Here is a 27,210-nt window from a genome sequence, read left to right on the forward strand (position 1 = left end):
ATCTTCAAGTTTGCACAGCTAATAAGTGGCAGAACCTGGTTTCCAGTATATTTACCTGATGATACATGCTATAATCCCAAATTACTATGGTATGTTTTTATTTTCATGGAGAGCATCAATATTATTTAACTGTCACTGGAGCGAAAATATATCATGTATCTATGTACCTGTCTATGTCCATTCATACATGCAGACATGCAGAGTCATACATACACACACCAAACCCCGCTCACTTCCCATGCCATTGCTCTCATAACAAGCATTATGTTTACAGCTGTAACATAGCACTTATTCTGCTGCAATGACTATGTGTTCAACTGTTCCCTCAGAGGTAGGCTCTGAGCCCTGGTGATCACGGGTGGGTTTGGGTTCATCTGGATATTTCTTGAGGCTAGGCATCTGCTTGACACAACTGCTACTTTATATGCACATAGTTGATTTAGAATACACAAGAGTTTGAATGACATGCAAAAGGTTTTTTGCATAGACCCTTAGCAAAATCAAAATTGTACTGGGGCTAAGGGGATGGTGTTTGGATAAATGAGAACTTTTCACCACTGTGTCCCTGAACCAAGAAATATACCTGATATACTTGAGTAAATGACAGAAATAAATATCTTGAAGCATTTTAGAAGGATTATTCTTCAACTTTTAATATATTGATTTGAAACATTGACTACCTCATATTTATTAAAACACGTCTTCTAAAATTAAAAAATACTCAAAGTACTTTAAAGTAATAAACGTGGATTAAAAATAATAGAGTAGCCCCTTTCTCCCTCTATTATTCTCAATTCTTGAATTTGATTGGCTGACATACTAACACTTCCTGTTTTGGTTGACATTGAGAAATAAAATGCTTTCAATGTTTAGATTTTTAAAGTTACACTTTATGCATCAAAGCTTTCCGAAAACCATTTCTAGAGAATAATTATCTAGGATGCATTATTCACCGCCTTGTCTTAATAAACAGTCTATCAGATGTGACCTAACCTTTTCTTTATGACTCAGCACCATCACACTGACAATTATTTGTAAGCTGTGGGGTTCCTCAGGTGTCAGAGCTCATAAAGGGCTGTGCCTGCTGGCTTGATTTCTCTTTTGATTTCCCCTCTGCCATCTCCTGTCACTCATGCTAGTTTCCCTGGGTCTGCTTCACAAATACAGTCCATTCTATGTCTAATTCCATGTCCTGTTTGCTAAGGTTGATCCATGGGTTTCATGGGGTACCAGATAAGTAAACAAGTCGGATCAGCTAGTATAAGGTGAACCCTGCTGAATACGCTGACTAACTCTGGCCTGTAGGCTCCGGGGTGACCTCATTTATCCTCCTTTGTGCAGTGCCTGAGTTTGGTGTAAGTACATCCCTTATCAGGGCTAGTTTTTTTTTTTTTTTCTTCTGTTGTTGTTATCGTTGTTATTCAGTTCAAGAGGGAAAATCTATTTGGTTGAGTTTTCTATAGACCTGTCTGCTGAATATGTGAGACACTTCTAATTTGCAACAAAGACTTTAACCTACTTTGTTATTTTGAAGGGAAGACTTTTAAAAGGCAGCTAGCTTCCTTTGAGAATATTTCTAGGAATAGTGAGTTTAGTGAGTTTACATATGTATGAACGGATGCATATATGTATATCTGTGGATATGTATTTCTGTGAATTCGCTGATACTCTATATTGTTTCTGAAAAAGATTTAAAGTAGCAATAGTGACAACAGGGAGGGAAACATGGGTAAAACTTGTGGGCCTACATAATAGTCACCAACACTTACCTTTTATTCACTTGGAAGCCTGGTAACTTGTAGTGCTTTGTAGACATAACCACCTTCAAACTGCTCATGGGATTGTGGCAGGATGTCCCTCCTTTGGCAATGAGCAACCATGGACTCCGGTGTGGCTTGGTCACAGTTACAATTTTGTTCTTTAAACTAGGTGAAGTTTTTTTCAAAGGAGTATAAAGGACAGCACAGACAACTGATGTGTGTTTTCACCTATTAATTTTTAAGAAGTATTTGAGATAACCAGAAATAAAGGAGTCAGAGGGCTTAAAGGGAAATGACTCAGGCAGCCTTTTGAAAAAAATATCAATCAATGCAACCGTTATCTTTCTGTCTGGTCTGGGGCTGCGGTTTTGCAATAAGAGGTCTTACAGTGCTGATTCAATGAGGACAGTTGCTGTTTTCAAAGGGCTCTGCTAGCCAGGTCTCCAGATCAGACAGAAACAGAGGTTGCCACTCCTGGTGTGATTTAAAGGGCAGCAAAAGTTCAGCCTGCCCCACGATCACCTCCCCAGTGGCTTTCCTTCACTTGAAAATTTTCACGATTAGAGGTACTCCATTGGGTAGAGGCCCCAATAAACAAGACTATATTTTACCTGGATTTGCCATGAATGACCTCTCTGAACACAGGAGCAGATTAACAAATTAGGCAGCTCTCACCAGCCAAATGCAGAGTGTGTGTGACCAAGACACAAAACAGTTACACTTAGGATGGGAACGTCTGAAGCAAGAGGTGTTGTTCCAGGAAGACCCTGAGGAGTGAGGAGTGGCTGAGTGGGACAAAATAGAAAACCAGCACGCGCGTGGCGGTGTACGTGCTGACGACAGGAGATGGCAAAGGGGGAGATGAGATCCACTTCTAGGTTTTGCTCAAGGCTGCTTCCGCTTTTTGTAGGAGCATAGATAAGCTATGAAGCAAAAGCAGATCTTTTATTACTGTTGACCTTTTCCTATTAGGTTGAACAATAACTTAAAAGTAGTAACTTCCTTGGCTTCCTCCTCAAAATGCCACCTAATTAGCTAAATCCTTTTGACCTCTGCCTGGTGACTCATCTTTGCTCCTGACTCTGAGACTATACAGGTTTCCAACTAATAGCAATTACAGTAACTTAGCATTGAACGCCTCTTGCTTGTCTTGCTCCAATTTTGTGTCCCAGTTCAAGATATTTTTCTTTGTTATTGAGGCCAAATGTTCACTTTTCATCTAATTTATAATAACTAAATCCCAGCTCTAGTCCTTCATTCATTTGCCAAATATTTATTGCCAGGGCTCAGAGACTGTGCTAGGTACTAGGAACACCAAGGCAAATTAAACAAGGCCCTATCCTTTAGAAGTTCTCTTTAGTGTCAGAGAATGTACCTTGACACTCTGCGGGGAAGGATTCCCAGGACGTCCCGTCGTGACTGGGGTCTGGCCTTGTCTTAGGAAGCTCCTGTCTGCTTCACTCTCTCCCTTCCCCTGAGCATGGAAAGCTGCTCCACAACTCACCTCTTATACCATAAGGGTTTGTACTTAGAATGTTTTTGGGAGAAAAAATTTAAAAATATTTGGAAACTCTCCAGAAAGGCTTTGAAAAGTTTCCGGTGTGTTCCAAGGGTTGTCATTTTCCTTCATTGTCCTCACAAGGAAAGGAGGGGGGATGCAATTTAACAGAAGAAACAGCCATTTTATGAAGATGTCTTTATCCTTGAAATTCTGGCCATTAAGGAAAGTTCTTTGGCAGATTCCTCTGTGCTTTTTTATCCAGCAATTGATTCCTACGAAAAGAATTTTGACAATGAAAGCTGCTGGAGACATGAGTTTTGACTTACGCAGTTTTGACCCCAAGGTTAATAATTTGGAAGAATTTAAAAAAACGTATGTTGGAGATATTGTCATTTCACTAAGGGGGTCAGCAGAGTTCCTGCATTTTTTTATTTGTGATCTGTGATGTTTTCTAGTGAGTTTTGTACAAATAAAAAAATGCAAGAAAAATGCTCAATCCTTGGTCCTTGAGAAGAAATCTTTCACCATCTAACTCACAGTGAACTTTATTTTCACTTTGTTATAGAGGGTTTCTTTCTTTTGCTTTCTTTTTCCCTTCCCTTCCCTTCCCTTCCCTTCCCTTCCCTTCCCTTCCCTTCCCTTCCCTTCCCTTCCCTTCCCTTCCCTTCCCTTCCCTTCCCTTCCCTTCCCTTCCCTTCCCTTCCCTTCCCTTCCCTTCCCTTCCCTTCCCTTCCCTTCCCTTCCCTTCCCTTCCCTTCCCTTCCCTTCCCTTCCCTTCCCTTCTTGTAATAAAGTACAGTCAACCAATATTACTTGAATGTCTGTGGGAGAAATAGCTACTTTCTCACCAGAGATCACTGCTTCCTTTCCACAGGGTAGAACTGTCCTCAGGAGCTGGTGCCTAGTTAGGTATCGCATTTCCCAATCTTCATGTCTGTGTGGCTTTTCCCAATTGAATGAGAGCAGAAGAGCTGTAGTCACTTCTGGGCCCAGGTGGTTAAGGAGCAGGAGGCATCTTCATGCTTTCTTCTCCTGCCTATAGCGATTCAGCACAGGAAACAATGGCCATGGGGGATGGAACCACAAGGTGAAAGGAGCTGGTCCCAGAAACACCACCTAGAGGAGAGATACTTCCTCTTCAAGAACACCCATTTGTGAGAGTGAGAAATTAACTTGTAAGGTGTCAAGCAACTAAGAGTTGGGAGTTTGTTACTGCAAATGGTATTATTCATCCAACTCTGTCTGCTTAGTACAAATCACAGACCTCGGCACTTCAGGTGACACAAAGATGAGTGAGAAACATCCACAAGTTGAATGGAAAGAAGTTTGAAGGAAGGAATGCAAACAATTATAAAACGATGCAGATTTTAATCATTTAGAAGTTTAATAAAACTCTGAATTGCAAGTGACAGACATCCAATTTGAATTAGCTTTTCAAATGGGGAATTGATCAGCAGAATGTTCATATTGTTTTATAAAGTGATTAAAAAACGAATCATGGATGTAGCTGGTTCCTGAAAGAAACTGGGACACAGGTGGGTCATGCTGCTAGGACTCACTCCTTACCAATTGATTACGGCCAGGGGATGGGGTCATGGAATAAATGGCAGCTCCTGTGATACCACAGGATTAGTTTGGGGGGCTGGGAGGAACAATACTCAGAAATAAAGGAAGGCTCTTTTATTCTCAGAAGAAAGGAAAAGGTGTTTAGCAGACAAAATAATTGGTTTCCTGTACAGATGTAGTAATTATTTGCTAACTCACCATACTTTTTTTTCTGGCTTTGTTTACTATTTTTTACATTAACATTTCCTGTTTTTATGTCTAGCTCCTGAGCTCAAATTAGATTTTTCCTTTTTATTTTTCTGCCTTTCCCGACTCCCAGTAGTGCCTTGTATATAATAGGAGCTTAACAATTTTTTTTTTATTGGCTGAGATAATATAATTAGAGCAATTGGTGCACTCCAGTTTCTTTAAATTGTCTTAAACTCAGACACTCTGTTTCCATCACCATCTCCCCTACATGAAACCTCACCTTCAGCCAGCCTACAGCGTATGAATATGCCTTGCAAGTAGCCATCTCTGAGATTTCCCTGGTTTTCTCCCTATCTTGCTTCTCTTAGGAGTTTGGCCTCCTCCCTGCCAGAACAAAGTCTACCATCCATGCCTTCTCAGGCCCAGGGCAAACCCCACCTCTACGGGGAAGCTTTCCCAGCCCATCACATGCGCAGAAGCTTTGCTTCTTCTGAACTCTTACCACCTATTGACAAGTAAACATTTTGTTGCACTGTATAATTTTACACTGTTGCATTATTAACAACTGAAAAAATATTATTTCAATTTTACTTTCTTCTCCAACTAAATTGTAAACTCTTAGAAGAACAGTAACTATCATATCCTTTATCGTGGCTGAAGAAATAGCATGGATGGTAGGCTACTCATAAGTCCTTGTTGATAGATTGAATTAAATTTTGTTTTCAGTTTCAAGACAGTTATCCCACATATAGGGTGGCTAAGAATCTCTACATATTCACATCAGTACAGTGCTTTCTCAAATGAATATTTTTTTCTTCCATTTTTAAATAAAAGGGATCTGCTAAATAGTTGACTGGAATGTATCAGAACTTACCATTATTTTTAAAGCTACAATCTTAGGGATAATGAAACCTATTGCTCAAAGAGAAACTAGGGTCAGGCTGCTTAGTGACTCTGAGAAGAAGCAGATTCTGTAGAACTGTAATTGGTAATCACTAATCGGATTGCTTTTCCTAGCTGCCCTGCAGTAGTGGTGGATGACACACATGACAGTCTGAATAGATATGTGTGAAAAGCACCGGATGTGTGAAAAAAGGAGGTGAGAAAAAGCTGAATTGGGGAAGATGAAAAGCTACCACAGTTTCTGACAGGATGCAGTGTGTGAAGATTAGAAAATACCTAGACTCTGAACCGGGGTACTTTAAATATTTGAAAACAATCTCACCTCTCTCTTTCCTTATCCTCTGCTGTAGCATACCATCTGCTTCTAGGATCCTGCTCCCTGTCTTCTGCCTTCTGGAATCGCCCTACTGCCCTCATTGGCTTTTTAAAAATATGCTTCTCCCCTATTTGCGAATGACACAGAGGGTAGAGACTATTTCTTATTCTGTGGCTTCCATAATTCTGAAAAGACTCTGCCTGAAGTTGGACTAAACTAATTTTGGTATTAAAGACATATCTCTTCTCAACAAACATTTTCATTAATTGCTAAAAGTATAATATGGAGTTTGATATTTGAGGAATTCATAGAATAATGAAAGGTTAAAAAGTAATGGCTTTAGAGTATATCTTTTTCAGGCTTCCTGTTTTATAAAATAATTAAAAAAAAACACACAAAATAACCCCAACCAATGTCCACGTGGTAAAAGAGCAGGCAAGCAAGCAAACAAACAAACAAACAAGGAAGCAGAATTCAAGTCTAATGACCACAATTTTGCAACTAAAGTGTACATCTTAAATTTTGAAATTCAATTAAAAATTAGTATTACAAATCCAACAGGTAAAATAGTGTCCTGGATACACTGTATTTTAATTTATTGCTTTGTTAGTCACAAAACCAATGAACAATTGAAATCTCCACATTTTAGGGACCGAGTGTTTAGTAGACTTCATGTGGGATGTGGCTGCTTGTACATTAATGAACCCACAGGCCCAGATCAGGGGAAGAATGGCCAAAGTATTCTCTCTCTGGTTTTCTGTTTCATTGGAAACTAGCCCATTAACTTATTTTTAAATTTTATATTTTTATATTCTAAGACACTAAAATGATTTATTGTTAGGAAAAATGCTCTGTATTTTTATTCTTTTCCAAATCCTTAGGAGGTGACTAGAAGATTGTTAATTGCTTAGATTTGAGACTGACATGCTGATAGTTACCACGGTGTTTTCATTGTCTAGAAATAACAGTTAACATTAATTAATTGTTAGCATGGACCAGGTACTTTGCTTACGTCACCACAGTAGCAAAAGTAGAAAGTTACTTCTACTTTATTGATGCTAAAACTGACGCTCAGAGCCTGCCAAGATTAGAGGTGGGGAAGTTAAGAATTGAATCTAGATAATCTGACTCTGAGACCACCTACTATGAAGCTTGCCTGACTCTCAAGGCAATGCTCTGTTGTGGTCAGATATCATTCTGTACAGTTCTCATTTCTAACCCAGGAGCACACTGAATAGATCACAAGTTCTCAGGGAGATACTTTGTCCTTTTAAATGACCTGGGGTGAAAAGGAGAACATAGTCAGTACATAGATGGTTGCCTCTTTTGAGGGACAGAAGAGGGATAGAATTAGGGAGTCGTCACTTTCCTTGGCAGTTCTACCCATGACGTAAGTGCTCAGGGGGTGACTCTGGAGACTCAGGGTCCTCTACTAGTTTCTCTTTGCTATTCAGATCAAGATAAGAATAAGGGAGTAACCCTTGTAGATGGTAACTATGTGTCTCTATTTTAAAAATGTTTCCCTACTTGTTACCTTTTATCTCCCTGCCAAATGAATGAATGTGGTGAGTGCCTGAATTTTTCAAGTGAGTAAAATATTCTGTCATACTCCCAAAAGGCCAATATTTTGGCATTCAAAATATTACCTTTAAGACAGCCTAAGGGCAGTTGCACAAGCCATACACAAATCCTCTGTGACATACTAGGTTTTGATTTATGGTTTGGAAAATACTGGAGGTGCCAAAAATAATGTATACAAGTGGACACTTTGGTCAACGTTGCTCAAGCAGCAGCAGTTTGCTTGAAATAGGTCCAGAAGTGTCTGGACGCTGACGGTAACCACTTTGAGCACCTCTTGTAATTGCAGAAGTCAAACGTGACTTGTATTCATCTTTTGTTATCGGTATATATTGAGCATTCCAATTCTAATACAGTTTTCCTTCCCCAAAATGTGTATACATTTTTTTGGCACCCTCTGTGTATGCTTGCGGTAGGGAAACTGACTTCACACATGCTTCTCTAGACTGAAATCCTTAGTCTTCCTTATAAGAACACAGATTTCATTGCAGTTTCAGAGCCAGTGCCAATCCCTCTGTGCCCTGGCCAGTCCCCTTGTGGTCATGCTGCATGGCAAGCAGGTTGCAGATAATTGGCACATCTCTCTAGGGAGTGGGTGCTTTATTTGTAGAAACTCAAAATGGAATGAAGACAAAGCCTCGATGGTTCCATTTGCTCCCTCACGTTGTTAATAATAAATAAGGCCCAGCATTCCATTCAAATCAGCTTTCCAGAACCTACGCTCCTGTACTCAGTAAACGTAGCGGGCTCTTCCTCAGCACCTCCTTTTATCGACTCTCTTAATGATGTTATTTCAGGGTAATGAGAGCCTTGGTGCCTTTCGGCTGAGTCAGCCAACATCTCTGCTTTCACTCAGCCCAGAGAAATGCAGGAGCAGGTGGGGGTGGGATTCGAAAGCAGTGCCAGCCCTACCCAGCCTGGTCCTCCAGGGCCCATAGGTGGGAGCACGAGTTCTCCTTTGTTCTTCCCTTCACTGTCCCAGAGCAGGTCGGTAGGAAGTCAGGTGGGAGAGGTGTTGTGTCCCAGGCACTTTACCTCAGTCCTTGGAAAATGTGCCTTCATTTCATCCTCATAAGTCCCCAGTGAGGTAGGGACTGTTACTCTCCCAATTTGTGTATTAGGAAATTGAAGCACAGAGAGGTTCCGTGAGTTACCTCAGGTCACACACTTGAAACGTGGTGGAGCAGAGATTTGAACCCGGTTGGTGTACGAGAGAAAGGGTATAGAGCTCCTTCCTTTGTTCCTAGGGAACTGTGCTATGTCCTACTCACCGGGCAGTAACTCCACCATGGCATTTCAAAGGGCAATGTGACCTAGGCCAGGAAGACGAAAGACTGAGGGTGTCTCCTTTAGGTCACTCTGGGGCATGCATTCTAGTGGTGGGCTTCCCACTTCCAAACACTCCAACAGCGTAGGAGGTCCCCTCCTCCCGGCTGCTCTGGGCCAGGCCGCAGCTTCCAGCAGAGAACTGGAAGCAGGCTGTCTCTGAAAATAGAGGACGTGGGCAGAGAGGCAGCTGGTTCCATTTCGTGCCAAGTGGGCGCAGTGCCAATCCCTCCTGGAAGAATTCTGCCCATCTTCCTTTCTCCTTGACCCAGCAGGATGGGGAAGCTAGGTCTTCTGGCAGTTTGAACATGGAGTCCTATTCTAAGGAGATGAGAGCCTGAGCATTTATGCTGGGGTGTGTTTCTAATGAACTCTGAAAGACCAGCTTGCCCTTCTTAGAATAAAAGTCTTGTTTCTTACCATATGCATGGTCCCACTGTGTGTGTGTGTGTGTGTGTGTGTGTGTGTGTGTAAATAGTGGTTAAAAGTAGAAGAAGAAAAAGCCAGACACCTCAATGCCAATTTTAAAATAACATTTGAAGTGGGGTTTGTCTGTTGTCTGGGTAGAAAGAATACTTGATACGGAATGCTCAAAAACAAAGTGATTGTCCTGTTCTGAATTTGAGGTCATTTTTTCTTAGTGGGCATCTGCTTCCATGTGTCAGGTGGGGCTGAAGAAACCACGGCATGTGACTTTCTCTGAGTGTTCTGAGAGCAGTGTCTGTATCCATAGAAGAGACTCTCTTTTGCAAGGTTTGCTTCCTCAGCTGGAGGACGAGCCATGGGGCCTCTGTGAGCCTTGCTGAATGACACAATTGTACAAAAGATGCATCTTTTGTACAAAAAGATGGGGAAAGGTGGCAACTGCTCTCTTAGCTCTCTAAAACACTAATGCTCTCTGTAGCCACCCTGCCTCTCTCCCTCAAAGCAGAGCTGAATGCAATCCTCAGATGCAGGGTCATGGCAGAGCCGTACCTCAGCGGCCATCTAATGGCTGTCATGACTTGGGGTCCTGTTGACAGATGCATACCTATACATATATGTGTGTATATCAATGTATATGTATACACACTATATACATCTGAAAGAACTAGGTTCCATGTTTATGCAAATGGTACCAAGATGGGTCACAGATACTTTCCTTTATAAATGGGTCATGAGGATAAAACTACTTAATGACAATAGTAAAAGAAGATCTGAGAATGGTGTTTTCAATTACCTTGGTGTAAAATGGTTGGCTCCAGATTGCATTGACTGTCACTACTGTCCTGGTTGGTCTCTTTCAGATTAGAGTTCCTGGAGCACTCTTAAATCATGTCGGTGTTTTGGATGCTTTATTATCTCTATATGGCTGACACTTAATTTTATTACTGGAATTTGATAAACATTAACAGATTGCATGCTTCCCCTCCCCCTGCCCCACCCCTGGACCTCTTCCCACAAGACTCCTCTCTGCTCTCCTCACCTTGGCCTCAGTGACAAGAACATTTATCGCTTTGTTTTATGGTTGTCCTGAAAATAGACATCGACTCCTGCATAGTGTACTATACAGAATTTTAATGAGCACAGAGCAAGCAGCTTGGTCCTTCTCTCTGATATGAGTAGGGTGATGTCAACATATCCAGGAAACACTGAATTGATTTTAAAATTGCTTTGAGGGGGAATAAATCGGTAGGACTGTGCTTTACCAAGAGACTGCCGACACCCTCCCTGCTTGTTTATCTCACCACCAGAAGGATTAGAAACCACCTGAATAGATGCCTTTCCAAACATAGGTCGAGGAACTGGGGAATGTTGATTTTTCTAAGCCTGAATTTTATAAATTGCCATCATCCTAGATTTAAAGTTGTCAGACATTTTTAGCTTCCATTTTGAAGATTTTCTTTCTAATTCTAGGATTTGGTTCGTTTACTAAAACTGGGAATTGCTCTTTTGCATCATCTCTTCTGCCCTTCCCTCCTCCCATCTCCCTCCTACGCATTTCTTGAAGCACATTTTGGTGCTTCAGCATAAAGGGCACTCCATAATATTCTCTTTGTTTCCCATTCTGCTATATGAAATGAGAAACCCTAGCATTCAGTATGTGAAAAGCTGGCATTGTGAGGTATTTGTAAGAATAGGCAACATTCAGCAAGACACTGACTAACATCAAAGGCAGATAAACTCTCTCCATACCCAAACCAAACAAACAATGAAAACCCACCCAGAGGTATTGCCAAATGCCCAGCCCCTCCCTCCGCTCTCTAGAATGTGGTTAAGTTTTTGGATTGCTACTTTCACAACCATTTGCTTTACTTTTTGCATCACCTTCTTTTCAGTTTGCTGGTTTAGCAAGTGATTAATGAGTTAATTAGCAAAGATTTCTAAAGTTATTTGAAGAATAAACACATCCTATTTACTGCAAGGCTGCATTATGTAACATCAGGAAGCTCAGTTAATTTTCCAAGCTTCTTACAAAACAACAATGAACCTTTTAAATGCAACTGCAATGACTTCAGAAGTTTTGCTAACCTTTTTATTAACTACCTATAGTAACGTAAGATTTTGATTTTTTGCTTTTTAGTTGATTCCATGGATACTTTTCTGTTGGGGAAAAGTCCCAATAAATATTCTCTCAGTGATTGTTATCGTAAGCATCCCCGAGATTGCCCTCATCCCATTCAAGCAAATCTGACCATTAATAATTAGTAAAGCTCGGCGAGGTGTACAAGGAAATGTAAGCCCTATTGTTTATTTGTCCTCAAAGGGCTTATAGTACACCTATTTCGAAACAATAATTCACAATAGAAGGCAGAAGCTGATGTGTCCTGTGAGTGCTGTGGATACATCAGTGTCGTGGGTGTGCAGAGAAAGACTTCCTGGCCGTCTCAGGGCTCCCTAAGCCCAAGAGGAGGTTGGACTTTAAGTTGGTCTTCAAAGGATTTATAATCTTTATGGAAGTGGAATTTATTCTAGGTGAAAGGAAAGTAGTCAAACACCAAGGAGGGTTCTGCGATACACGTTCAGGAGTTCGTGCATGGACAGGCCTGACGGAATGCAGGCTTCATTCAAGGTTAGGCTACGTTTGGAAAGAACACCAGAGGAAAGAACACCACAAATGCCCAGGCTGAGGAATGTTGTTTCACATATGAGGAATAGAATATTTCATAATACCTCGAGTTTGGAAGCAAAGAAATGATTAAATCCCGTATTTCAGCACTTTGAAATGATGGGAAGAGTAATCTTGTTTGTGAAATGATTAATCAACCCAGAATGCAGGAATTACACCATGATGGATGGAACAAAAGGGGAAATTGAACTCAAACTGTGGCTAGTATGGGAGTGGTATTTCCTTGCTCCTTCTTCTTTTCCAATAATGACAAAGTTGGGGGGGAACCCATATCTGTCAAAATGCCTTCCGCATAGTAGTGTTCGATATATGATGGATAGATACATGAATAAATAACCATTTGGTTGATGAACCCAATAAAATGAACAAGAGCCATCATGTAAAGCTGGGAAGGGAATTGCTTTTATATAACCCACTTTCTGCTTCATTAAAGATTAACTCATTTTAATCTACATATGACATGCGTATGGACAAGGAAACTGATCCTTTTTGTTCTACAGTTTAGACAAATGAAGAGCACAGACAGCAAACAAATGAAAGGAAATAGTAAACAAAACAGGGCAAAACAAAAGCCTGACACATCCAACATGTCAAGAAACTAAAATAATATATTGTTGATTGGTTGCCTCTCAGGGAAAAGTAGCTAAACCATCTCTTGAAAAAGAATGCTTAAATGTTTCCAGGTGGCTTTTACTCTGTCAGAACTCATTATGTGAATGGGGACACATATTTACAGGCTGCTAATACACAACTGATAAAAAACCATATCTGAATTATTTCTAAGTGTCCTGGGAGCCCAGAGGTAGCTAAAAGCGTCTCTGCTTAGATGTCACTCTCAATCATTTGCAGCTGTTACCTGAGTTGTCATTTAACCATAATCAGGGACTAGGATTTGAACTTGAATTAAGTTCCAATTTCCTTGCACTTGAAATTCAGCAAAAACAGTCAAGCACTAAATAAAATAGAATCAATATTAGTAATGTGATGGTTTGCCATTTAGAGGCATGAGGTAATACGTACAGTAATATGTTTTGGACCAATTACTAAAAAGCCAAAGTTGATTTCTAATCTTCATTAATTTTTTTTTTTTTTGACTTTTTCTGCAAATGTGGGCCTCCCTTCAATAAAGATTTCATTTTTGGTAGAAGTTCTAAAATGAGAGTTCATATATTGTTGCCATCTGTAAGCTGTTTAGTAAACTAAAGGGGCATGGACTAAGTCCTAGTTTATTTTCTTAGTATAAAATATCACTCATTTTTATGCAGGTTCCTTCTGAAGAACTAAACCTTTAGGTTGCTATTAAGAGCTAGATGCAGTTAAACCATGTAACCTCTCTGATTTTCAGTTTCTCCATCTAGTCTATAAAATAAAAGGTTGAACTAAATAATCTCCAAGGCCTATTCTTAGTTCTATTATTATTTATGATCCTGTGATTTCAACTTGGTTTCCATCCAAACTGGCAAGGACCTCTAAAATTTCCATCCAACCTGAAGGATGGTAGTGTGTTTGCTCCATTCATCAGCTGTAGAATTAAGTGAGTGGGCTACAGCATGACAAAGCCTATTAGTCGGCACACTATGTGACACCTCTTTTGCAGCCATTTGTTTCATTTGATTAGAGTGGTGGTTTTCAAATGTGGTCCCTGGACCAGCACCATCAGCATCACTTGGGGATTTGTTAGAAATGCAGATTCTTTGGCCCTGCCCCAGACCTACCGAATTAGAAAATCTGGAGGGGACACCTGGCTTTCTGATTTTTAACAAGCCCTCTCTGTGTCACTGATGCACGTTCAAGTTTGAGGACACTGCTCATGAAGTTTAAGTTTCAGGTTCAAACTCTGAAGTGGCCACTGATTTAATTCTGTCCTCTGACAGATGTATTTGTAACCCACAGCATTACAAATGTCACCCACCATTCGTGAGAGATTGGATACACTGCTTGGCTGGATCAGCTCTGTTGCCACTCACAGACGTGAAGCTATTCATTTGTATTGAAAATGTTTTCAAGGGCATCTATTGCTCTGATCCCCAACTCCATACAAATAAAATCTTTTCTTTCATGAATCCTAAGTGACACCCTATCTTTGGTTAGATCTGATGTTTCCTTGGTGGACACTTCACTCATCTTTGTAGCCTCCCATCTCCATATCTTGGCTCATAACTATTTTCTCTACTGCCTGGAATAATCCTGGATTTTCTATATAACAATACAAATCATCAAAACTTGCAGATAGTCACCATCTTTAAGAAGCCTTTCTTTAATCTCAACCCATAGGCACTCCTCTTATTTAAAAAAAATTCTGTCTCTTGAATACCCTAAAACTGTATCACCTGGAACAACATTCCTCAAATGGAATTATACAACCCAGTCACCTAAAAGGTTTTTTAAAAATACTGTTTCCTGCGCTCCACTCCCATTGACCTACTGAGTCTTTCGGGTGCAGGATCTGTGCCTTTAACGGGCTTCTCATAAGATGCATGTGCAGCTAGACAAGGTGTTTAGAAATCGCTGAGCTGCAACAGGGATAGGCAAACTTATTCAGGAAAGGGCCACATGGTAAATATTTGGGGCCGCTAGGTCGCCTGATAGCTCTCCTAACTACTGAGTCAAGATTCAGTCTCAACTCAGCTCTTACAGCACAAAAGCAGCCATAGGCAATATCTAAAGAAATGGCTATGGCTATGTTCCAATAAAACTTTATTTATAAAAACAGGGGCCAGGGGCTATAGTTTTCTGACCCCTATGCTAGATTATTATTTAATTTGATTAAAATGAACTACAATATATAAAAGGTTACTCTGCACTTAGTAGGTGCTTTGGCGTGAACTAATAAATAAAGGGACCCAAACTAATGCAGTTGGTGGAACATTTTAAATTTAAAGTAGAGAATTATCAAAAAGTAATGCTACTAGATGATCTTGGCTAAAATCATGCTGACACGTGGAAACTCTTAGTGGTCGGGGGAGAGGGATAATGGTAAGCATGGAGTGTACATCTGAATTCTAATTAAGTCAGCTCATTGCTTGGTTTTCCATCTACAAATTATATTCTACCTAATTGATTTCCTGACAAAGGGTTGGTTGAGGAGTAATTTGCTTAATGTTTTAAAAATGCTACATAGATGCTAAGTGTTATTGCAGAAAGAGGTTTCTAAGGAAGAACCAAGAATAAGCAGCACAAACACTGTGCTTTTTGATTCCTTAGCAAAACCTTTAAATGTCTCCTGGAAAGTGGCAGTTTGCCCCCAACTTAAATGTCACTCTGTTCTCCCATTTTACTCAGGAAAACCTCAAATACGTTGTGTGGGTGATATTGAAAGACCTCAGGATCAAAGTGTATTTAAAGTTGTTAAGAGGAAGCAGATGTTCTCCTTAGCTGGGCAAAAGATTCTCAGAGTTTCCAGGGAAATATAAACTTCTTGAAGGCCCCATGGGATCCTGCCTTAAAATGTCCTGCTTTTGTTTATGCCTCCCATATGCAAAACAGTGGTGAAATGTGTTGTTCTAGGAGAGACGGAAGAAAGTTAATGAGCTAGAAACAATAAGGAACTCTATACTTGGAAAAAAAAAAAAATAGAATGGATGTTATCCTTTAAAAAAAAAAAAAAAAAAAAGTAGGACAAGATTAGAATAGTCTTTTCCCTCAATTCTGATACATACAGAAGGTGCCAAAAACTGTGTACACATTTTAAGAAGGGACAAAAAAAACTGTATTAAAATTGTAATACTCAATATATATCGATAACAAAAGATGAGTACAAGTCACATTTGACTTCTGCAATTACAAGAGGTGCTCAAAGTGGTTACCATCAGCCTCCAGACACTACTGATTGAGGCGAACTCCTGCTTGAGCCACATTGACCAAAGTGTCCACTTGTATACATTTTTTGGCACCCCTGGTATGTATGTGTTTGTGTGTGTGTGGGTGTGTGTATGTAACTATATATGTACATATATATTAATATATATATACACACACACACACATATATATATATATATATATATATATATATATATATATATATATATATACACATACATATATATATATATATATTCTTTAAACATCCATCTTCTCTAAATTACCCTGGTGGTTGGCTGGATTGACAATTAATTTTCTTTAAGACTCTCTGCTTTCATGTTTTTCCAGGTAAGCTAAGAAGTTCTATCTCATCCCCTATAGATTGTACCTTTTTTACTACAACTGGTAACCAAGAAATAGCTGCAATGGAAAAAAATATTTGGTGCTTTTCAACTTGAATAAAATCAAGTGTGAAACTAATGCTTTAAAGAGTGATCCAAATGCAGACAGCTATAATTTCCAGCCAGAAAAAATGTACATAGACTTGTGTTTCTCCCTGATCACAGTGGCATCAAGTAGTTGACCCTATAGATAAACACTAAACAAATGTAATATTTGTGTATTTTTTTTCTTAAATAAAAACTTGAGAAAAAGCTAAGTCAAGGGCAAAGAAGGGTCCTAGGAAGTTCAAGACCAGCCTAAATTTGAAAAGGGAAGTGGGGAAACAACTGGAATATTCATGGGTCCTGAATTACTGTAGAATGATTTTTTTGTTAAGTCCGCAGTCTAACGTGAACTTGTTTTTCTATTTACTCTTTCTGGATAAATCAATGAGGGATTAATTGGTCAAACTCAAAATACAACTGTCATGACTATGGCTGTTTAAGCACATGATCAGTGAATTTGGTTTTTCATACATTTTGTTGAAGTTTATTAATTTCGGAACAGATCCTGGTGCCATTGTTGGGAACTAAGACAGATGTAAAGCGATCTAGAGAAAGAGAGGATGGAACTTCTCAGAAAGGCAATAGGGCATTCAGCTGAGGGGTTGTAAGGAAGTCTGGCTGGCCTTCATTTGGCAAGGTGTAGGGAGGAAAGTTTATTTAGGATATGCAGAATATCGACTGTATCTAAGTAATAAAAAAGGCATCTTAGACCTTAAGCAGCTCATCCTAAAATCCATGTTGCAGTCTCATGTCCAGACCTGGCATAGAGAGAAAGTGCATAGTAAAGATGTTTTGTGTGGACAAACGACTTCCTCCCATTAGGGCATGGAGCAGAATTAAAGGATCATCTTTGAAATTGTAATGGTGGTTACTGGCTTGTCTTTCCATCTCATCTCAAGGAATTGGATGAATTATTTCACCTTGTCAAGAAAAGTGTCATAGAGTCAAGGAATGTTAGAGCTGGAAAGCAACCTCACTATTGGTTGTAGATGAATCACATTGTTGTAGATGAAGAAACAGAGATTCAAAGAAAAGAATTTCTTCCTCTAACACCTTTTTGTTGTTGTTGTTTTTAACAAACATTTATATAGAGTTTTCCAGTTTACAAAGTTATTCTGCTTTCATTGTTTTCATTTTATCCCTACAACAACTGCATTGTAAATACTGTTATGAAAATAAATCTGTTTTATAGATGAAAAAATTGGGGTCCAGGGAGATGAAGTGAAACATCATCCTTTCCTTCTCTCTCTCTTCATCCCCTATATACACTCGGTCACTTAGTCCAGTGGAAACTAACCCTTAAATATCGCTGGAATCTTTGCATACTTGGATATTCCCAGCACAAAACTGCCTTGCATTTTCCTCTTGATCACAGCAACAGCTCATTATTGACCTACTTGCTACCGGGTGTGATCTTGACCCCCATCCTATCTCCAAATATTCCAAATCAAAGATGTGACCACATTACTTCTCAGTTTAAAACCTTCTCTGCAATGTAACAACAGACATACATTAAAATGTCTGACATACGTTTAAAAACTTCAATAAATCCCAGAGTGCACATCATCTATTCATGGAGTGAAAAGCGCCTTGAGCCCTGTGCCTATGGATTTAGTCTCAGTACTTATCCATCCTATTTTCACTCTCCTCCTCTACCACATTCATATGCTCTTTCCTGTTTTATAGTTCTCAATGGGTCAGCTGATAATGGGAGAGCAACTCATAGAAAGAATTGGAATGTCTCTTTCAACTTGAAGACGCATTCATCAGCTCCCTTGAATTTCTATTAGCTAACATAGTGCCAAATATGTGGTAGACACTGAACGAAGTTTTGCTGAATGAATGATTGATTGCAAGATGGATGTTCCTTTAGTTCCATTTAAAGCCAAAATTGTACTATCTCTGTTTACTGAAGGCAAAGGGGCATGATTTACTTTTGCCACAATTCTTGACATATAGTGTGGTCAAAATGGAGGTTTCATTTAGGGATACTTTTTTCTCCAAATCTCTTCTAATGTTCTTCAATCAGTTTAAATTTTGTAGATATTAGTTGGCCATCTCATATAGATAATAGGTATAAACGTGTGTGTATGTGTGTGTGTGTGTGTGTGTGTGTGTGTGTGTGTGTGTGTGTATATATCTCCCATGAAATAACTTGACTTTTTGGGTGCTTAATGAATATACCATTAATTATTCAAATCCAACATAAGTTGTGAAGCTTGCGTGAATAAGTAGTAGAAAGCTTTTTTTCTGAGTTTGACAGGTGTTACTTTTATTTTCAAGTATGAAACATTTTAATGTATGTCTGTTGTTATATTGCAGATGAAGATTCCAATCCATCCATTTTCTGAGGTGTGAAAAGAAGGACAACTTTTTCATTAGCATCTATCTGGTCATGTTAACATGGACATTCACTTTCAACAATGACGACTGAGTTCTATTTTCTGGTGAGTATATTAATGGTGTGTTAATATTTTTCTCCTTTAATCATTTCACGAAAGAGGTTTATCAATTTCTTAATTGACCTCCATGTGCTTGAAAATTAGCAGTAATAAACACATGCAAATTGATGCCTATTTATATTGAACAAAACATCTTTGGGTTGGCTCCCACACTGCCCGTATCATACATTTTATTTTTTTTTGCATTAACTTTTTTATTTTTTTTTTGTCGAAAGCATGAAAAACTTTCATCTGCAAAGGATAACAAGAGTTTCGCCCTCCTCCCCTGAGTGATCTTCTACCTTTGATTTTGTTTTACTTACCATTTTTGATAGGTATTGATATAACTTTCACAAGCATTTTTATTTTCACCTCCAACCTGTTGGTCAACAGTGGTAGGCTTGAATATTCCTCTTTTGATAGTTCTCTTAAAATTAATGGAGGGGAGAGTGGCAGGAAAGAAGGGAAAGAAAGGTACCTATGGAGGGTGAACTTGGAGAGCATGACCCAACCATTAAGTTGAAGGCGGGGCACCATTAGAATCCTGCACATCAGCCTGGGCCCTCTTGATTCCTTAGGAAGACTCTCTTTGAGTGGAACGGTGATGTGAACAATAGATGGTGGAAAATCGGGGAGTGGAGCCTACAACTGGTATAGAGGCTGTTTTATGATGTAGTCTGCATTTTTATAGCAGAGTCCAAGTATCAAGAAGTGTGGCTCATTTGTCTTGATGAGTAACAGCACAAATGTCACAAAGTGACTGCTAGTCCTGCTCATGCCATGCTAGTTCCTGAGCTAATTCTTACAGAGCAAAGAAGAATTTTTTTTATAGTTACCTGGTCATCGTTGTCTATCGGCCTGAGTTTGCCTTTCTGAATCCTAATGTACTGCCTTACTTCAAACCAAGCATAAGTATATTGTATAGTTAACTCCAGATATTTACTGGGATCCTAAAATGTACATGGCCAGGATGACTCCTACTGCTTGGGTCTCTCACCATTGTGCCCTTCAAACAAATGCTGATACTGATACTCAGATACTGGATCTAGTCCCTTTGGATCTTACCCTCCAGAGCTTGTTGGTGCAATTGGGTCAGTCATCCCAGTCCCTGCTCTTTCTAAGTAACGAGATGTCTCTGCCAGTTCCTCCTAGCCTCTCTCTTCCCTTATTCCTGAACATCCATCACGACTCCTGCCCAAATTAGCCTAAATTCTGAAGGTTCAAAATCCTATTAATGTGCTGGGTTTGTCCATTGATTTGTAGATGACAAATATGTGTCAAATGGATTTGTCCCCAGAAGACAGAAAATAATATGTTCTAGAAGCAAGGAAACCTTTGGGAGCCTTAGGCAGGAGGGAAGGTTTGAGGACCCCATGAGCTTTTTAATCTTACTTTGAATATACAAGCTTTTCTTACCTGTCACAGGCTTGCTGCCATCCAAAAGCTTGTTATTATGTCAGAGCTTTAACAACTCAAGGTTAGCAGTAGAGGTAGAGTCATAGTCCAGACAGATAAATTGAGCCTGGGTTCCTTGGATGTGAGAAAGAGGTCTGGCAAAAAGTGTCATAGGCTGTCTGAAAAGCCCTCATTTCCTGTCTAAGAAGCAGTGACTTGTTCCCCTTGTATAATGGGGCCTACAAATGACACTAGAGCAGAAGGGTGATCACGCAACTGGATTGTGGTGTGGTGTAGTATTGTTCTGAGTGGAACAATTTCTGAGGTGGTTTTAAGAGGTAATTTGATTTAGATTCCTGGTAAAGAGGCAAGCACATCACTGCAGGATATAAGTGATGTGAAAGTTTCCGGAGAAAACTGAAAGCCAAGAGAATATGCCTTTGGTTATTGTAAGGTGCTTTAGGTTGTATTTTTCATTTTGCACTTAACTTTACCATCAAACTATTGTCCCTTGCCCACAGATGGAATTAAGAAACTTAAGTTATTTTTTTCTAGTTCAGATTTGCTGAAAGTGAATTCCAAGAATTACCTGTGTTAGTATTCTGGGGGTGCTTGTAAAAATTCCCCACCTGAGACCTACTGAATGAGTATCAAAGATGGCATGTGTGAATCTGTCCTTGAGGACCATTTAGTTCTGTTCCACCAGAGCAAGCTTCTGAGATATATATATATATATATATATATATATATATATATATATATATATACACACACACACACACACACACACACACATATATACATATATATGTGTGTGTATACATTCTACGTGGTATTATGGCACATATATATACACACATGTATACATACATATATGTGTGTGTATATATATATATATATATATATATATATATATATATATATGCCATAATACCATGTAGAATGGGCTCTATTCAGAACAAGAAACTAATGACAATGTTTTAAAACATTTTTGGGTGTGGGGAAATGCTTTTACTCTATGAATATACTTTTGACCTTCAGGGATTAGAAGAAGGGTAACCCCTAAGTCTACTGGGGGAGGGTGTGAATAGACAGATAGGCATGGTGGGTGACAGAAGAAGATCCATTGGGAGCATCCTGGGGAACCGAGGAGGCTCTGAAGGTCTTTAGGAATTGGAACCAAACTGGTATTTACCTTTTGGGTTTTTGTTGTTAGGTCTTGCAAGTGATGAACCTCAAAACAACTTTTCTAGGGTTAAATATATAACTAGTTGCCTCCGGATTGTTTGAGCGTTGTATGGAGCTACTTCCACCAGAAATTATTGTCTATGAATTTCCTCATTGAGGAATTCAAATTCATTAGAATTTGAGGTTTGCAAGGAGAATAGAACCATATAGCTGGGATCCAGGACCCTGAAAACAGGATTATGGATCCATTGAAAAATGAGTCTTATGTGGTTGAGAAGTGATTATCTAGATATTCATGATGCAATATGATAGTCACTAGCTATCAGCTGCATTTGAAACTTACTAAAATTAAATCATATTCAAAATTTAGTTCATTTAGTCACTAGCACATTTCAGGTGCTCAGTAGCCATGTGTGGCTATCACATTGGCTATTGCAGATATAGAACGTTTCCATCAGTGCAGAGAATTCAGTTGCATAGCACTAATCTAGAAGAACTCTTTGGTGGGGATGGAAAGCAGAAATGTGTTTATTTACTGGAAGGCACTGGCCGGTACAGCATGGGGACTGTAGACTGGGGAAACAAAGGTAGCCTCAGGGTTGAAAGGATAATGTCTAATTCTGGGTGTACCAGGTTTGGCTACTTTCAGCTTGTAAAACTTAAAGCATCTCTGCAGTGTCATTCCAGTTTATATCTAGGCTAATTGCCAAGATGAATTCCTCACGCTGTCCTGATCTACTGAGTGTCTGCTTCCTTGTATGGCGGGGTGGTGTAGGGGGGTGAATTGGCATACTGGCCTACCAGGGAATGTGCCTGTCAGTATGAAAGGTGGCTTACCCTGCTACGTTGCTAATCAGGAACTGGACTTTCGTATTTTGGTTAGAAAAGCTAAGTCCCACTGGCGGTCCTTGTAAATGCTCATCTATCTGAAGAATGCAGACTTGGGAAGGACAGAAAGGAAGCCAGGTGCTTACTGCGTTCAAGCAACCCAACCAGAGAATCCATGTTCTGAGACTGTGTTGAGCTTAGGAAGCCAGACCCACCAGGCCAAGGGAAGAACGAGTCCCAGGGCAGGTTGCCAGAATTCTCCCCGGTGATTGTGTGTGGAAAAGAGAGTAGAAGGAATACAAGAGCATGAACCAGATGTTTCTAGAAGAAATTGCTCTCTTTGTTTTTGCTCAGGATGTCCTTTCTCTCCAGGACTCTGATATGAGAACATATGGAAGGGGCTGGGCTGGGGGAGGGGCATAGCACCAGAAAATCAAAGCCAGCCTTTCCCCGGATCACTAAGGCTTTTTCTTCTCTGCCAAGCTTTTCTGACAGTCTCATTCTGTATGAGTTCTTTCCCAGGAGGCTCTTCATTTCCTGAAGCAAACAGTCTCCTGGCAGCCCCACCTTACCAGGCAGCCAGACTCAGCTGAATATCAGTAGCAAACAACACAGCTGGGACTCCTGCTAGGATAAGATTCCCTGGCAGGCTATCATGTGCCAGAAACTTTCAGGGATGTCATTTAGTTGATTTCTCATGGTGAACTTATGAGAGAGAAATTGTGATCTCTGTTCTTCAAAGAACCAAATTGAGGTTCTGAGAAATTGAATAACTTAGTAGAAGTCCCTGAACTGCACTGGTGAATAGAAGACTGCCCGAGGTACATTTGATGTCAAATCCACTTGCATTTCTGATACTAAACTACGTTGTCAATAGGGCCTAACATTTAGTCCTTGAAATCCAAGGCCTAGCTCTTTCCATGGTAGGATTTTGTAGTGCAGGAAGGAGTGATGGTTACAGACATGATCGTTCATTTTATATGTCAATTTCCTGGACCATAGGGTGTCCAGATATTTGGTCAACCGCTATTCTGGGTGATTCTGCCAGGATGTGTTTGGTTGAGATAAACATTTTAATTAGTAGGATAAAGCAGATTGTTCTTCATTATGTGGTGGGCCTTATTTAATTAATTGAAGGCCTTGAGTAGAACAAAAGGACTGGCCCCCCAAGTAAGAGAAAATTCTCCTTCAGATTGCATCTGTAGCATCAGCTCTCCTGAGTCTCTAGCCTGCAGATTGGGACTCGCCAGCCTCTATCATCATGTGAGCCAATTCTTTATAATAAATCTCATTGTATGTAAATATGTATATCCTATTGGTTCTGTTTCTCTGGAGAACCCTCACTAACACACAAGGGATGGAGCGAGGGTGATGCTCCTCCACATTGAACAAGATCCAGGAGGCTGGGTCTTGATAGGCGCCCCTACCTTAGTTTTAGTTATTATAAATATTCCTCAATGTGCTTAAAATTAAATTTTAGACATGTAGAAATTATAATTTAGAAATTAAATGGAATGAAAAGAAGTAATTTTAAATGGGAACCAAGCATGAATCTCTTTTGCCTAGGAACCGTCTTTTCCCACCTAGCCTATTCAGAATTCCATGAGGCTGACCTGGGTTTATATAGATAAAATTCACAACGATCCTGCCAGTCAAAGTACAATCTTACTTTGTGTGTATAAAAGTTCAGCAAACATTCAGCAGATGAGAGAGCAACTGGAGCAGATTCGGAGAAAATCATCCAATTTACAACTGGGTCAATAAAAATATTAAATGGGAACCAGAGCTCTGGTGAGAGCTGTAGGCAAAGCTCTCACAGTGACTTCTTTGCTAGTAGTTTCCCTCTGCTTGTGGCATTGTCTGGGGTCATTGTAGTGGGTCACTGACATTTTTCTATCCCTTTGTGGGTTATCTGTAAAGTACATTACAGTAATCTGCTGTTGGCCATTTGGCACGCTCCAAGGCCAGGTGAATCTTTTGGAAAATATTGAGAGAAAACCCAGAGTTTATACTCCCATAATATCCAGACACTTGACATGAGCTGGTGAAAACTGCAGCAGAGGAAAAAGTTTGTACCAAAAACTCAATAGAAATTGATAGGTTTATGTGAGCTTTGTTATGTGGCTTGTAAGTTTGGAAACCCAAATACTAAGCATTCTTCAATAATGGAAGCCAATGAGACTGACAGCTCAAAGCATTCTGAGTAATTTTTTAATGTCATTTTTTTCTTCCTAAATATTAGTTTCAAGATATTGCAGCCGTTTAGTCACTGGTCTTACAGTATGTGCATGTTGAATTATGTCCTTGTTGCTTTTTTTATTTCCTTTATTTTGTGAAAGTGGTTTTTATAGGACACTCTTATTACCCCAACTATTCTCTAGTCATTTGGATCCATAGCTTAGACTTAGATAGAAGTACTCAAATACCCCACTCCAAGCACTGGCCCAGTTAAATGAATTCCTTTAATCATTTCTAGGTTAACCAGTGAGGATTTAGATTAGCTTCATAAAATAACAGCAGCAACATAGATGGAAATTAAAGATTTTGAGGAATAAAAAAAGAAATAAATGCTCACTTTATATTATGAAGGAAATAGAGAATCGTAGATTTCCCTGTTTGGCTCAATACATTTTTTTCTAAGAAATTTAGTTATAAACAGTAATGATGATCTATATTTGAAAAACTTAAATGACTTATTATTAAACCAGAGTGCATTTTTCGAATGTAATGAACTAGTGCGTACTTTAAAAACACTATCCTTATATTAAATCAGAAGGGTTTCTATAAAGATCTGGATTGTGTATTTAAACTTGATCCCTCCTACCACAGTGCATACCACAAAACACACAATACTCGCTCTCTTTCTGAGTAATGGGCGAGCTGCTTCATATCTTTCAGGTCTTAGCTTAGGTGTCATTTCCTTGGAGAAGTCTTCCCTGATTATTCAATCTAAAACAGGTCCCCAGCTATTCTCTATCACATACTGTGTTTATTTCCTGGAAATCACTGAACGCAACTTGTACCTCTTGAATGAAATTGCTTATGCACCTGTTTGCTCATGTATACTCTAAGTTCCTTGACTACAGGACCGTGCTGCCTTGGTGTCTGGAACATAGTTGGTGTCCAATAAATATTTGTTGAATGAAAAATTTACAACACAGATAAATGAGAAAGCAGTTAATTGTTTTTAATAAAGAACTTACCAGAGGTTTTCTTTAAATGATGACCATATTTTGGGTCATTTAACATACTTCATTCACATGAATATAATTTATGTGAAAAATTTTAAGTCTACCTGTGATACAAGGTAACATGCACCTGAAATTATTTTGTGTTGAGTTGAATTCTGACTTTTTTTTGTTTCAAATATGTACTTATTATACTTTTCCTAATTTGAAAAGGAAAAAAAAATCTGTATGTGTGTATCTATCATCTATGTATGTATCTATGTATCTATATATGCATCTATCTAATCTATCTATCTTTTTATCTTCCTATAACTTATTTATACATAGAAGTACTTTATGTTATACAGAGTTTATGAAAGTTTCTTGAGCATAGACATTTTCTAAATTACACCATACTTTTTTATAATTTATACTGTTTTATAGATACTTTACCTTAATTTCTGATTGATTTTCTGAAAGTGTGACTTCTAATTACTATCCTCTATCCCACTCTAATCTATAAATATTATATGTTTATACTGAAATGCTCTAGAGGAAATGCTATTTAAAACAACTCAGCATTATTTTGCAAATAAAAAGTTGCTAGGCAATGAGAACAATTTTCACCTCCTGCATCTGTTGATGTCAAATTTTCTTGCACTGTCGGGTTTTCTGAGGGCGGATCATACTTAATTTCCCTTTCTTTATAGGGTTTCATGATACACATGAAAAATGTACATTGTGATGAAATAATGAATGAAATGATTTTGAGGGTTGTGTTCTCTATTACATAGACTTAAAAACAAACAAACAAACAAACAAACAAACAAACAAAAAACCCAACCCAAACCTCAGCTCTTATGTCTGTTTAAATCCTCAAGTTGGGGATTTGTTTCAAGTCTTAGGATGCTCTGGCTTCTGTTGTGGATGCTGAATTGGTACAGTTTCTGTATGCATTACTAATGCCTTCTTTAGGATCTGAGCTGAAAGCCTCATGGATTTAGAGATAGATTAATGCTGACATGTGGGGTATTACAGATGGAACACTGACGAACTTTATTTTAAATAAGTACAATGCATATATTTCATTTTTTTCTTCTTCTGTGGTTCATGAAGGTAAAAAGGAAAAATATTTTGCTACTTCTGTATAAATTAAATTACAGAAGTTAGATGATCATGGTTTTAAGGGTTTAGGTTTACACATTTGTACATTTGTATTAATATATTTCTCATGATCAACTAATTAATAGATTTCTCATGATAAATTAATTTTAATTGCTTTGGCTAAAATATTTTAATTATTTATTTATTTTTTCATTTTTTATTCCCCTCAAATCTATTACCCACTGAAAGGCAGATAGATTATCAGCTAATTGTGTTTCTTCACAGTTTTGGCTGAGCCATTTAAATGAGCTGTAGGCCTACTTATTTTATTAGCCTAAGTATTCAAACCTGATTAATATTTGGACAGTGTTTAGTTAGTAGTGAGAAAAGGAGTTTGCAAAATTTTCCCTTTCATATTTCAGAAAGCAGCTTAAAAACGTGAAGTAGAATAACCTCTTCATAGAGCAAGTAGAGAATGACCTGAATTCAAAATATGAGTAGTTAGGAGAGAACCATTGACATACACGCACATGATGTGTTTTTAGGGAATAAACATAACCATTGAAATCAAGAGATAGGAATTCAGATCC

At 38.9% G+C, this 27,210-nt stretch overlaps 1 long non-coding RNA gene across 5 annotated transcripts in view; it reads left to right on the forward strand.

Moving 5' to 3' along the window:
- The window catches only part of LOC141570624 (uncharacterized), a 757,454-nt gene that overhangs the window by 384,065 nt on the left and 346,179 nt on the right, over positions 1–27,210 (forward strand). For all 5 annotated transcript variants that reach the window (XR_012494838.2, XR_012494842.2, XR_012494844.2 and 2 more), the window contains one exon: positions 18,820–18,944. This is a non-coding gene — a long non-coding RNA (uncharacterized LOC141570624). The remainder of the gene's footprint in view (positions 1–18,819; positions 18,945–27,210) is intronic.

This window comes from Rhinolophus sinicus, chromosome 17 (genome assembly GCF_057876585.1).
Source record: "Rhinolophus sinicus isolate RSI-liver-muscle chromosome 17, RSI-T2T, whole genome shotgun sequence".
Taxonomy (NCBI): Eukaryota; Metazoa; Chordata; class Mammalia; order Chiroptera; family Rhinolophidae; genus Rhinolophus; species Rhinolophus sinicus.